Below are 12634 nucleotides of genomic sequence, written 5' to 3'. Positions count from 1 at the left end.
CCTAGGTTCTCCAGATTGTTCAAAGAGGCTGTTCCCTCCCCTTCATGACCACCCTTCCAACCATGCCATCCACTTGTGACAGGCTGCAGAGGGACCATCTCTCCTTTGCTGCCAGGATGTAGCTATTCTCTTGGCCAAGGAAGCCATGGAGAAGGTGTGTCGGCAGGAGACGTAGGTCATGGTTGCTATTCCCGCTACTTTATGGTGTCCAAGAGGGCCAGAGGCCTTTGTCCTATCCTAGACCTGCACCCTCTCAATTTCTTCCTGAAAAAGGAGAAATGAAAAATTCTCACGCACACTCAATTCCTGTCTGCCCAGGACATGGGAGACAGGATGGTAGCGTTGGACTTGTAGGACGCATATTTCCCCATCCCCATCCCCATCCTACCTGCCCACAGACGCTACCTGCAGTTCACAGTAGGTCACAAGGACTATCAGTTTACTGTGCTGCCCTTTGGTCTTACCAGCGCCCAAAAGGTGTTCACCAGGGTGATGGCTGTGGTTGCAGCTCATCTGTGGAGATCAGGGGTGACAGTCTTCCCTTATCTCGACAAATGACTGTTGAAGGCAGGATTATCCCAGGTATTCATTTCCAACCTCCAGACTACAGCGGACCTCCTGCATTTGCTGGGGTTCAATATAAACATGCAAGTTCTCTGTGTATCATAGCGGCCAAAGATGCCTAGCGGATCATGAATGGCATCTCCATCCAGGGGTGGTGCATGGTCTCCTTCAGCAGTCGGGAGAGCCTTGGTTAGATCTGTTCGCCACCACCAAGACTGCGCAGTGTTAGATTAGTTTTGCACTTTGGAGTTTCCGAGGCGACTCTTGCTCTGAGACGCTTTTCATCTCAAGTGGAGCTTAGGCCTTCTGTACGCCTTTCTGCCAATTCCACTTCTTCCCAGAGTTCTTTAGAAGATCAGGAACGATCGGGTCGAAGTCATCCTTGTGGCTCTGGACTGCGCTTTGAAGAGTTTGATATCCTGAGCTGTTGAGTATGGCTATCGTCCCTCCGATGAGACTACTTCTTCAGGAGGATCTTCTGTCAATGCAGCAGAGGAGGATTCTCCACCCAAACCAGTCAACCCTCCACCTTCATGCGTGGAGATTAACTGACAAGAGTTGAGACCTTTCGACCTTCCGCCCGAACTCTGTGATGTTATCTTGGCATCTCGCCGTCCCTCCACCAAGACGGTATACGCCAAATACATTTGTAGCATGGTGTGGTGAGAAAAAGGTTTATCCCTTATCTTCTCCTCTTTCCCAGGTTCTTTTGTTTATCCTTACCCTGTCCCAGCCGGACTCTGCACTGGGCACTTTGAAGGATTATCTGTCATCTCTCCTTCTCTGCAGCTGCCAGATCAGCGGTCTCTCTTCAAGTCTCCTATTGTGAATAGTTTTCACTAAGGTCTGCAGCACAACTTTCCTTCATGCCTCAGTGGACCTTAACATAGTTCTTACCCTCTTGATGTGCACTCGCATTGAGCAGCTTCATTCTTGTCATCTTAGGCTCTTCACCATTGAGACAGCCTTTCTGATGGCAATTACATCTGCCTGGAGGGCCAGGGAGGTACAGGTTCTGTCTTCTAAGCCTCCTTACAGCTTGGTTTTCCCCCAACAAACTGGTCCTTCGAACCCGAGCATCTTTCTTGCCGAAGATAGTCACCTCCTTTCACATAGGCCAGTCTATCACTTTGCCCATCTTTTATGATTTGCCTTATCCCTCTAAAGAAGGGGAGAGACTCAATCGGCTGGACCAAGAAAGAGAAGGCCGTGCAAAAAACATCTCATCTCCCAATTGATCGTGCTCTGCATTAAAATCCGCTACACATTAGCCAAAACGCAACCCCGAGAGGGTTTGCATGCTCATTCCCCCAGAGCAAAGGCTGCAACCACTGCGTTATCATGAGGTATCCCAATTTCGGACATCTGCCAGACAGCAACATAAGCCTCTTCGGCACACATTCACTAAGCACTACTGCCTGTACAGTCCGGTCTGCCTGGAGAGGAGGTGGGGGGTGGGGGCACTTTGCCTGTTTAGTCCTTCAGGGCTTTTTGGTATGAAATTGTTTAGCAGACCCACCTCCAGGGAGGTATTGCTTGGGTATCTATTCTAAGGTAAGGAATCTATGGCTAGACGTCTCTCTTAGATGAATAAGTTACTTGCCTTTGGTAACGCCTTATCTGGTAGAGACTCTGTAGGAGGCTGGCTCAGTTTATGATGTACCCCTGTGGTTTGGCACCCTATTCTGAGTCCACACAACCCTTAGTGATAGTGTTCAGGTGTCCTGATAGCAAAAGCTCTTTAGGGGGTAGCTGTGGTGCGCAGTTAAAGGTTATTCAGTAGGAGTGTAATACCACAATAGTCAGTAACTGTTCACAAGAAAGAACAACACCAGGTGTTACAAAAATAAAGTAGTCTTTATTACAACACTAATGCTATACTAACATTGGTATATCTCACAAAATATACACTATACGCAACAAGCAGGAAAAGCATACAAATACATGGGACCCTATGGGGGTGCCCATACCATATGCTAAGAAAGTGGTACATGGTTGGGCACCTCCATTCTTGTAAGTGTGTTAGATTCCCAAGGGATGAGGTAGCAGGAAATTACCAGAGGTAAATACTGGAAATCCCACAGGTGCCCGGGTGCAGAGTGTGTATCGAGCTGGGTGTCCATAGGTGAACATGTGACTGTTGCGGTTGGATTTGTATGGATTCAGGACCCTTCTCAGTGGACCCAGAGGAAACCATTAGGCACAAAGAAGGTTGGAGAGTGCCCCCAACCCTGGATACCCAGAAGACCAGAGTACCTACACCAAGGAGCCCAGGTACGTAGGGGTGAAGCTGCTTTGGAAACCCTTGTTGGAGTCAGTGGAAGCCTTGGTTGTACAGCTGCTGTCACAATCTGTGGACCTGGCTGGTGGAAACCAAAGTTGGATTCCAGAAGTGGATACTCTGAAAAAGAAGGGGAGAGTGTCCAGACCACTCGGAGATGTCCGGGCTGTGCAGGTAGGCAATGCCCACCCTCTTGGAGGTGAAGTTCCTGCAGGATGGTGAAGGAAGAAGTCCAGCTACGTAGTTCAGGGGATGCAGGAGATCCTTGGAGTTGCCCACGAGCTGTCCCATGTCAGTCATCGGATTGTAGGAGGGTCAGTGGGCAGTAGGGCCACGAACAAGCCTTTGCAAATGGAAATAGTTCTTGCAAGGAAGATTGTAGGTTTTTGAGGACTAGCAAGGTCCTAGTGACTCGACCGTTGGAAGACAGTCAGAGCAGACCTTCAGAAGGAAGGAAAGCCAGCTGGAGTTTGAGAAGCCTCCACAAGTGACCCACTGGCTGCAGGCACAAGGAGTTGCAGGGTTTCCCCAGCAGCACAAAAAAATCAGGAGTCCGAGGTCGCAGGAGCTGCAGCGTAGAAGCTGATCTTCAAATTGCAGAGTGCTGAAGGCTGGGCCGTCTTGGAGCCTGAAAATCTCCTGGAGGAAGACCCAACAAGTCTAGGCAAGAGCAACAGTTGCAGTGCACAGGGGTTCCGTTCCAGTGGCTGCAACAAGGGCCCACCGTCTCCCCAATTGGGCAAAAGACAAGCGGGACTCAAGGAGTCAGCTGGACTCAGAGAGAACCATAGAACTAACATCTGTGAGCAGAGCCTTTTCGTTGTCCGTGGCACAGCAGGATCCACCAGCGGTCGTGTCGTCTTGAGGTGCCTGAGGATGCTGGGAAGTGACCCCTACACTCCAAGGGAGATTCCTTCTTTCTTCTTGGATGCAAATAGAGTCCTTGTGACCCTGGAGGATGCACAGCCACGGTGGGACACAGCCAACCTGTGGGAGGCAAGATCCAACGCTTTCTCCCAGGCTAGCGATCCATCACATCCAAAAAATTGGTTATCCAGATTGTCCAACAGGACTATGTCTTTCCATTCCTTTCTGACCCTCCACAACTCCACATTAGTGCTGCTCTCAAAAGAGCACTTTTCCAACTTGCTGCAAGAGGTATGAGCTCTAATTTCCAAAGGAGCCATCAAGAGGGTTCCAGCCTCGGACAAGGGGAAGGACTCGTACTCCTGCTATTTCCTCATAGCAAAGAAGGATGGTGGATTCCATCCTCTTGTGGCTCACAGCCTTGTGAAGGCCTTCCTGCAGAAGGACAGATTAAAAAAGCTCATGCTGGCCCAGGTTCTGTCTGCCCTGGATCAAGGCAACTGCATGGTGGCCTTTTAGTGGCAGAAGGCGTATTTTTATATACCCATGCTGCAACCATACAGATGTTACCTGCAGGTCAAGGTAGGCCAGGAGCTTTTTCAGTTTGCGGTGCCCCCACTCGGGTGTTAATGAAAGTGCTGATGGTGGACGCCGCCAATCTTTGGTGGTGCCAGTTTTTTCCTACTTCGATGACTGGCTGTTGAAGGCAGGCTTGCCCCATCACTCAGGGACCACCTTCAGTCAGCGGCAAATTTCTTGACATTGTTGTAGTTTAAATTTAATCTGCTTGTAGGGTCCTGTAACAAAGGCTCTTCACCTCTGGAGTTGGCTGGGCCTTCATGGCATTGCCCTGAACATGAACCACCTGGAGTGATTCTTGAACGCCAGGGAGAATGAGCCCATCCAGTAGCACCTGGCTGATTATGCATGCAGATTTCAAACCAGGTTAGCACGGGGTAGAGAAGCCTGGCTAGATTTTTTCAGCACCATCTAATGTGCAGTGTATACATTTTTGCACATTGGAGTTCCAAAGAAAACTCTCTGGAAGACTCAGTCTGGCTAGGATGGAGCACAGGACTCCTAGACACCTTTCAGCCTCTGCATCTCCTGCCCTGAGTTCTTAAGATCAGGAACAACTAGACCCAAGTCATCCTAGTGGCTCTGGATTGGGCCAGGAGAGGGTGCTGCCCAGATCTTCTGAGCCTGCGAAATCTGTTCTCCACTAGGGCTACTGCTCCAGAAGGATGTTTTGTTGCAGTAGCAGTGCAGGGTTCTGCACCTGAACGTGCCCAGTCTACACTTCGTTGTGTAGACATTAAGCGGCGGCAGTTGATTGCATTTATTCTACCACCCGAGATTTTGGATGTCATCCTTGCTTCTGGACCTTCCTCTTCAAAGACCATCAAGCCGGACCCAGGAACAAATTTGTGGCCCGGTGTGCAATCGGCAACACAGACCGCTTACAAGCCAAACTCTCTGATTTTTTATAGTTTGGTTTGTCTTTTGTCTTGTAGTTGGTTGACAAGGACCAGCTGTGGTAAATTATCATTCTCCGTTGTGCTTCAATTCTGAAGTATCTTAAATCATTAAACATGTTTACACTTGTTGGGGTGTAATCTGTGAAGGATCTTGTAAGGGTAGTAACTCAAGTAGGCACTATAGGTTGATCATGTTCGAATCGGCCATCTAGTACTCTCATATCCACCAAATGTAGCAGATCGAGGAGTAGTTTACCTATATAGTCTTTTATTCTTGATTTGTGAGGGATAATCAGCAGATGGTATATTCCAGAGGTGGCTTTGTGTTGTTTCAAATTCAAACTCCTCAATCTGATAGAGACATCTAGTGTTGGATTCCTTACTTTGGAATTTCCCCCAGGCGTCAGTCTGGATGCGGAAATTTTTCCCAATCAGTAGCCCTGTGCACCTTTAAGTGGCATTAATCGGGTCCGCATCCGTTGGCGGCGTTGTCCGCACCAGATATGGAGTCCCAGGTCCCGTAGAGGTGGCACCCTGGTGCGCTAAAGTCAGTTCTTTTATTTCTGTGCCAGCCAGCGCTGAGCCGAAGAAAGAGCTACTCCTTATATGTTTTTTGACTGGTCTTTTTCAACTTTTTGTTGAAGGTTTTACAGTTGTTTAGCTCTTGGTGTGTTAAGGGCGGTCTTTGAGGAAGACTAGTTTCAAGCCCTGCAGCTCCTGTCATCGGGCGATGTTCGTGACAGATCCGCACTTCGCGTGCCTTTGGTGCCTGGAGTGCAGCCATGACCCAAAGTCATGCTCTAGGGTGGTCCCTGAAGCTACTGGTGGCCCAACACTCAACTCTGCAAAAGTCACAGTCTCGGTCGAGAGGAAGCTCTCGGGATCGGTCACGATGTCCCCCCTTATCGTCGTCCCACTCAAAGTCCTCAGGACGATCGGGGAAGTCGAGGCATAAGAAGAAGTTGAAGAAGGTAAAACGTTCTTTGACTTTACCTTGTCTGTTTGCCAATGAGATGATGGAATGGGAGAGGCATCCATTTAGGCCTCCCTCTGCAGATCCTGCATCTGGGCCCACTCTGTGCCCAACTTAGGCCCATATTTATACTTATTTTTGCGCCGCATTTGTGTCATTTTGTGACTCAAAAGCAGCGCAAACGTACAAAATATAATTGTATTTTGTAAGTTTGTACCGCTTTTGCGTCAAAAAATGACTCAACAAAAGTATAAATATGGGCCTGAAAGAGTTCTTTGAGTCCATGCACCTCATATCAAGACAAGTGGCGTGCCTTTAGACTCCGCAGAGCCAAAAGCAGCCCCTTCTGTTCTGCACCGGCAGCTTAGGCCTTGGCTCTGTGGGGCACCCAGTGGTCCATGCTTGGATCCGAAACGGCATCAGTCATACAACCTCGACCTTCCCTGATGCTGGTCCCGACACCAATGCTCCCAGCCCCACATGTGCCCCCCGAGCAGCGCCATCCTCTTCTTCATTGCCAACACCAACACAGAGCTTGATGGGCATTGTGCGACGCCGACTCCAATGTGAACAGGGGCCTTGCCCTCTATCTCGTATCCTGAGCCTTATTCCTACGTGCTAGGTTACGGTGAAGAATGGGAGGGGTTGCTGAACCCTTTGGAAAACCAGCTCGAAGAATCTATGGACTGGTGTACCGACTTGGGTAAAGCCAGTGGTCTGAATATCTTCCCAGATACTGGCATGCTTTCTCCCCCTACCGTGGCTATGGAGGGTGGAGCGTCATTTTCTGTGGTGATGAGAAGAGGGCCGAGGTCCTGGACCTTGAGTTACCTTCGGTGGCCGTCAGGACTAACCTGACAGAGGTGCTTCAAACTGGAGCGTCATCCTCTGAACCCTTGCTCCCCTTCAATTAAGCCCTTATGGATGTCCTGCTGGTTATTTGGCTCAAACCCAGCACAGGGGCTCCCGTGAACAGGAGAATTACCCGCGGCCATCACATGTTACGGGCAACCCGGGTTTCCTTACCCAACACCCCACCCCTGAGAGCTTGGTCATCAAAGCCTCTATCTCCCATGGTGCGTTCCCTTCCGCACCCCCCCGGATAGGGTATCCAAGAGCCTGGACACACTTGGGAAGAAGATGTTTTTTTCAGCTAGCCTGGCATTGTGGTCCGTGAACACTGCATGCCTTTCCTATATGCTGTGGGATACGGTTGCACAAGTGCTGCCAGAGGTCCCACAGGAGGCCCGGGCTGTTCTTTCTCAAGCAGTGGCTGATAGGAGAGACTCAGCAAAGTTCATGACCTGATGTGGACTGGACATGACCAATTCACTAGGCAGAGCAGTTGCATCGACAGTGGCCCTGAGGCGCCACGCCTGGTAGACTACATCTGACTTAGGGGGATGTCCAAACCAACCTTATGGACACGCCCTTTGATGGAAACCATCTCTTCAGAGTAAAAGCAGTCTTGGCGCTCAAATGCTTCAAGAATTCTCAAGCTACGGCCAGGTCTTTGGGCCTCAGGGTGGCCTTTCATCCCCTACAGTGTGCCTTTTGCCACTTTCATGGCTATGGAAGGGGTGCCCAGCCATGTCCGTTCCCATCCAGCTACCAAGCTGCAAATGCTGCCCAGCCACTGCGTGACTGGGGACGTGGGATCCACCGCTCTCCTGGATCAGGGAGCCAGCGGTCCGCCAGTCCGTCAAAAATCACCCCACCCCCCGCAGCTGCCTCCAGAACTTTTTAGTCTGACTACTCTTCCCCACCAAGGACCAGTTGGAGGAAGGATCCACCATCACCTACTGTGCTGGAAATCCATCACGTCAGGCAGGTGGGTTTTGCAGATAGTCTGAAAGGGCTACTCATTCCATCCATCACCATCCTAAGATCGGATAATGGAGGATCGCTTGGCACTTCTCAAAGAGTAAGTTATGGCTCTCTTGGCCATGAGAGCTATACAGAGAGTTCCTGTGCCAGAAGCAGGTCGTGATTGCTATACCTACTACTTTCTGGTTCCCAAAAAGGACAATGGCCTCCACCTTATCCTAGAGCTGTGATCCGTCAATCTCTTCTCCAAGAAGAAGTTCAAAATGCTCACTCTGACTCAGGTTTTATCTGCCCTGGACCGAGGATACTGGACGGTAGTGTTGGACTTGCAGAACGCTTATTTCCATATTCCTGTCCTACCTACCCACAGATGTTACTTGTGGTTTAAGGTAGGCCATGAGCACTTTAAGTTCACCATACTCCCCTTTGGCTTTACCAGCGCGCCCCTCTGGTTTTCACCAAGGTGATGGCAGTGGTCGCAGCTCATCTGCGCAGATCAGGGGTTTGAGTCTTCCTCTATTGTGACAACTGGCTATTGAAGGCGGGCTCACCTCAGGCTGCTGTCTCCCACCTACAGACTACAGCAGACCTCTTGCATTTGCTGGGGTTCACTATAAATGTGCCAGTCACATCTGCCTCCCTCTCAAACTCTGCCTTTTATAGGAGCTGTTGTAGAGACAGTGCAGTTTGAGGCTCATCCTCCTGAACGGCGAGTCCTGGATATTCAAGCTACGAGACTGATGTTTCAGCCTCTCTCCTGGATTACAGTGAGAATGACTGAGGCTGCTTAGCCTCATATCCTGCATCCTGCTGGTGACAAATGCCAGATGGCATATGCAGGTTCTGCAGTGGAACCTGAAGTTCCAGTGGGTGCAGCATCAGTGGAATTCCTCCGACATGGTCTAGATCTCGGAGGGAACTGTGCAAGATCTACAGTGGTGGTTAACGAACCGCGATTGGGTTAGGGGAAGATCCCTCTCCTTTCCTCAACCAGATCTGACAGTAGTGACAGATAAGTCACTCCTGGGATTGGGCGGCAATCTAGGAGAGACATAGATCAGAGGTGTCTGGTCTCTGATGGAGTCCGGAGGCTCTGCACCTATGGACGTGGCTGGAACACCAGGGCATTTTCCTGCTGGTTCAGCTTCTGGCAGTCTCTCTGATTGCCTGAGCGGATGAACTCAGCCGACAATGCTTAGTCGATCATAAATGGTGTATCCATCTGGAGGTGGTGCAAGGTCTCTTTCAGCAGTGGGGAGAGTCTTGGTTAGATCTGTTCACTTCTGTAGAGAATGCACAATATCAGCAGTATTGTGAGCTGGAGTTTCCAAGACGGCAATAGCTCAGTGACGCTTCTCGTCTCAAGTGAAACTGAAGCCTCCTTTACGCCTTTCCACCCATACCGCTTCTGCCCAGAGTTCTCAAGAAGATCAAGAACAACAGGGCCCAAGTAGTACTTGTGTCTCCAGAGAGGGCGCGAAGAATCTGGTATCCTGAGCTACTGAGCATGGCTATCAAATCCTCCTTTCAGACTGCCCCTTTGGGAGGATGTTCTATCGCAGCAGCGGGGCGGGGTGGGGGGTAGCTCTCCATCCAGTCACTTCCTTCTTGCATGGAAATTGTGAGGCGACAGTTGACAGCTTTTGACCTTCCACCTCGTCTGTAATGTAATGTTAGCAGCCAGGCATACCTCCACCAAAACAGTTTGTCTGTGGTTGGAAGACATTTGTGGCATGGTGCACAGACAAGTTTGTTGACTCCCTTTCTGCTGCTCAAGTTCAAGGAATAGTTTCCTTAAAGACCTTACTCATATTTTTCCTCCATCATTATGCCCCCAAGGGATTTGAATTTAATTCTGGCATTTCTGATGTGCACTCCTTTTGAGCCTCTCCACAATTGTCCTTCTCAGGCTTCTCATTTTGAAAACATCCTTCCTTGTGGCCACTACTTCTGCCCGCAGGGTGTGTGAGTTGCAGGTATTGTCTTCCAAGCTGCCCTACCTTTCCATCTATCGTGACAAAGTGGTGCTTCCTACTAGAGCCTTCTTTCTGCCAAAAGTGGTTACACCCTTACATGGAGACCAATCCATCACCTTGCCTACTTTTTACACACCCCTGCTTCCTTCTAAGAAAGAAGAGAGACTCCACTGCCTGGACCCAAAAAGAGCGTTGGCATTCTACCTTGATTGTACTATAAAGTTCTGGATGGATGATCAACTCTTTGTTGGTAATGTGGGTGCGAAGAAAAGGTCAGGCAGTGCAGAAGAGAAACATCTTCAGATGGGTCATACTCTGCATTAAAATGTGCTGCGCAATGGCTAAGAAGTAAACTCCATGAAGGTTTACATGCTCAATGTATCAGACCTAAAGTGGCGACCACTACATTAGCATGCAGAGTTCCAGTCCTTGACATCTGTCAGGTGGCAACATGGGCATCTCCGCACAAGTTTACCATACACTACTGCCTGGACAGTCAGGTCCGTAGGGAAGGGCACTTTGCCGTTCAGTCCTGCAGGATTTTCCAGTGTGAACTTAGCTCGCACACCCACCTCGGGGGATGGTATTGCTTGGGTATCTATTTTACGGTAAGGAATCTGAAACAAGCTGTCTCTGTCAGATGGACAAGTTGTTTACCTTCATTAATGCCCTATCTGGTTGAGACAATACCTAGTTGCAGATTCCTTACCAATACACTTATCCTACCTGCTCTGGCAGCTGATTTCTAGAGATAGGGATTCCCTTTCATGGCGCTAGATTTGATGCACCAGTTTTCAGTGTTCTTCATGGCTCTGCACTTCTGGCATGGAAAGTTGTGAAAAGAAACTGACATCAGCATGCTGGAGTGGTGCCTATATAGGACCCGCAGTGTCCTATCCGGTGCGAATGACACTGCCGGACGTGGAGCTGATCAGCACCACCTAACAGCACTCAGGAGTACTGCTCGAGAAAAATCTCCAGACCCAGACTGAAGCCTGAAGGACTGTCTAAGGTAAGGTATCAGCAACTAGATAGAGGGCCTAATTATGACCCTGGCAGTCACCAGATCGGCAGGGTCATGGTCGTGGTCGGACCACTGCCAAAATGGCGGTCCAGCCGCAACATTATGACTTGGCAAAAGCGCCACGGTCAGACCGCCGGGTGTCAGCAGTTGTAACCTGCCAGAGGAGCGCTGCCCTGGTGATTACAAGTCCCCTTTCTGCTAGCCTTTGCATGGGCGTCATGCAAAGGCTGGTAGAAAGAGGGTAACCGGGCCCCCATGGACAGCCCTGTCGCGCTTTCCACTGCCCACATTTTTAGCCAACATTTTTAACTTCTTTGTCTATTAATAGGCAAGTCAATGAGCATATTTTCAATGATTTGGAAGAACTTAAAGCTGCATTATCTCAATGGTTCCCCTTATAGCATTGACCCATGGGGGACCAGCTATAGTCACTTTGTTTCCACAAATTTTCTGTGTCTATCTTACAGTTGTGGATTTGTTTTTTCCCCCAGGGGAATTTTTATACCTAACTGCTCTGAAGATTTTTTTGTTTTCTGGACATGACACCCCACGCAAATCTCCAAACAAACTGGAAGTTGAAGCTGTACATTACAGAGCATAAGAAGTCACAAACATCAGAAATCTGTTCCTAGTGTTCATCTTGGACATCGCTCGACCTCCCATTAAAAATTTTCAGGTAAGTCAAAGTTACCAAACGCAGCCACAGGAAACAAAAAGTGATGCTCAATCCCATCCAGTAGGAAAGTAGCATATTTCTGGCATAGTTGCCACCATCTTGTGCCTGGTATCCGTATGTTTAGACTGTAGTACATGGGGGCCCGTGCAAACTGTGACTACAGGCCTGCCATTTCAGTCTGTGTGAAATGGTGCATGTATCTTTCACCCCAGATATAAGGTTTACCTTATATCAATGTCACTGCACTCTAACCCTATAAGACACCCCTATGGGAGGCCCTGCAGCCCAAGGGCAGGGTGCATAGTTTCCAGTGTGAGGGCACCCCTGCATGAGCATAGGGGCCCTTGCAAACCCCCAGACTCAATTTTCTGGGCTTTGTAAGTGCGGTGAAGCCATCTTAAAGTATGTATTGGACACTGGTCAACACGAGATGTCCAACTATATAATGGCTTTACCAAACATAGGCATGTTTGTTATCGATCATGCAACTACACCAATTTCAGTGTTAATTGCGTGATCCCATGTACCCTGGTGGTTCCCTAGGGAACCCCCCACATCTGCCTTTACAGCTTTTCAGAGTCTGCATGTAAGCTCGTGCTGCTGCCAACCCCAGACACTGTTCTGCCCACCTGCTGAGCTTAACTTGGGCAGGGGAAGACAGAGCAAAGGTTTTCCTGTAAAAGAGAGGTGTGACCACCTCTCCTTCAGAAATAGGTGTCACTGAGCTGGGGTGGGTGTGCCTCTGAGTGCCATTAGACTGCTTTGAAGAGCACAATTGATGCCCTCCTTGCATAAACCGGATTGCTTCAGTGGAGGAACCCCCAGTTCCTGCTCAGGCGTGAAACCACACAAAGGACAGGGAAGTGACAAACCCCATGTCCAGCTCCTCCCCTAGGGAGGTGCACAGAGCTCTACCAGGTGGACACTTGGTTCTGCCATCTTGGAAATAAATTATCAGAGGCCCCTGG

This window comes from Pleurodeles waltl, chromosome 5 (genome assembly GCF_031143425.1).
Source record: "Pleurodeles waltl isolate 20211129_DDA chromosome 5, aPleWal1.hap1.20221129, whole genome shotgun sequence".
Lineage (NCBI taxonomy): Eukaryota > Metazoa > Chordata > Amphibia > Caudata > Salamandridae > Pleurodeles > Pleurodeles waltl.
The sequence above is the reverse complement of the archived record's forward strand: the minus strand, read 5'-3'. Positions refer to the sequence as shown.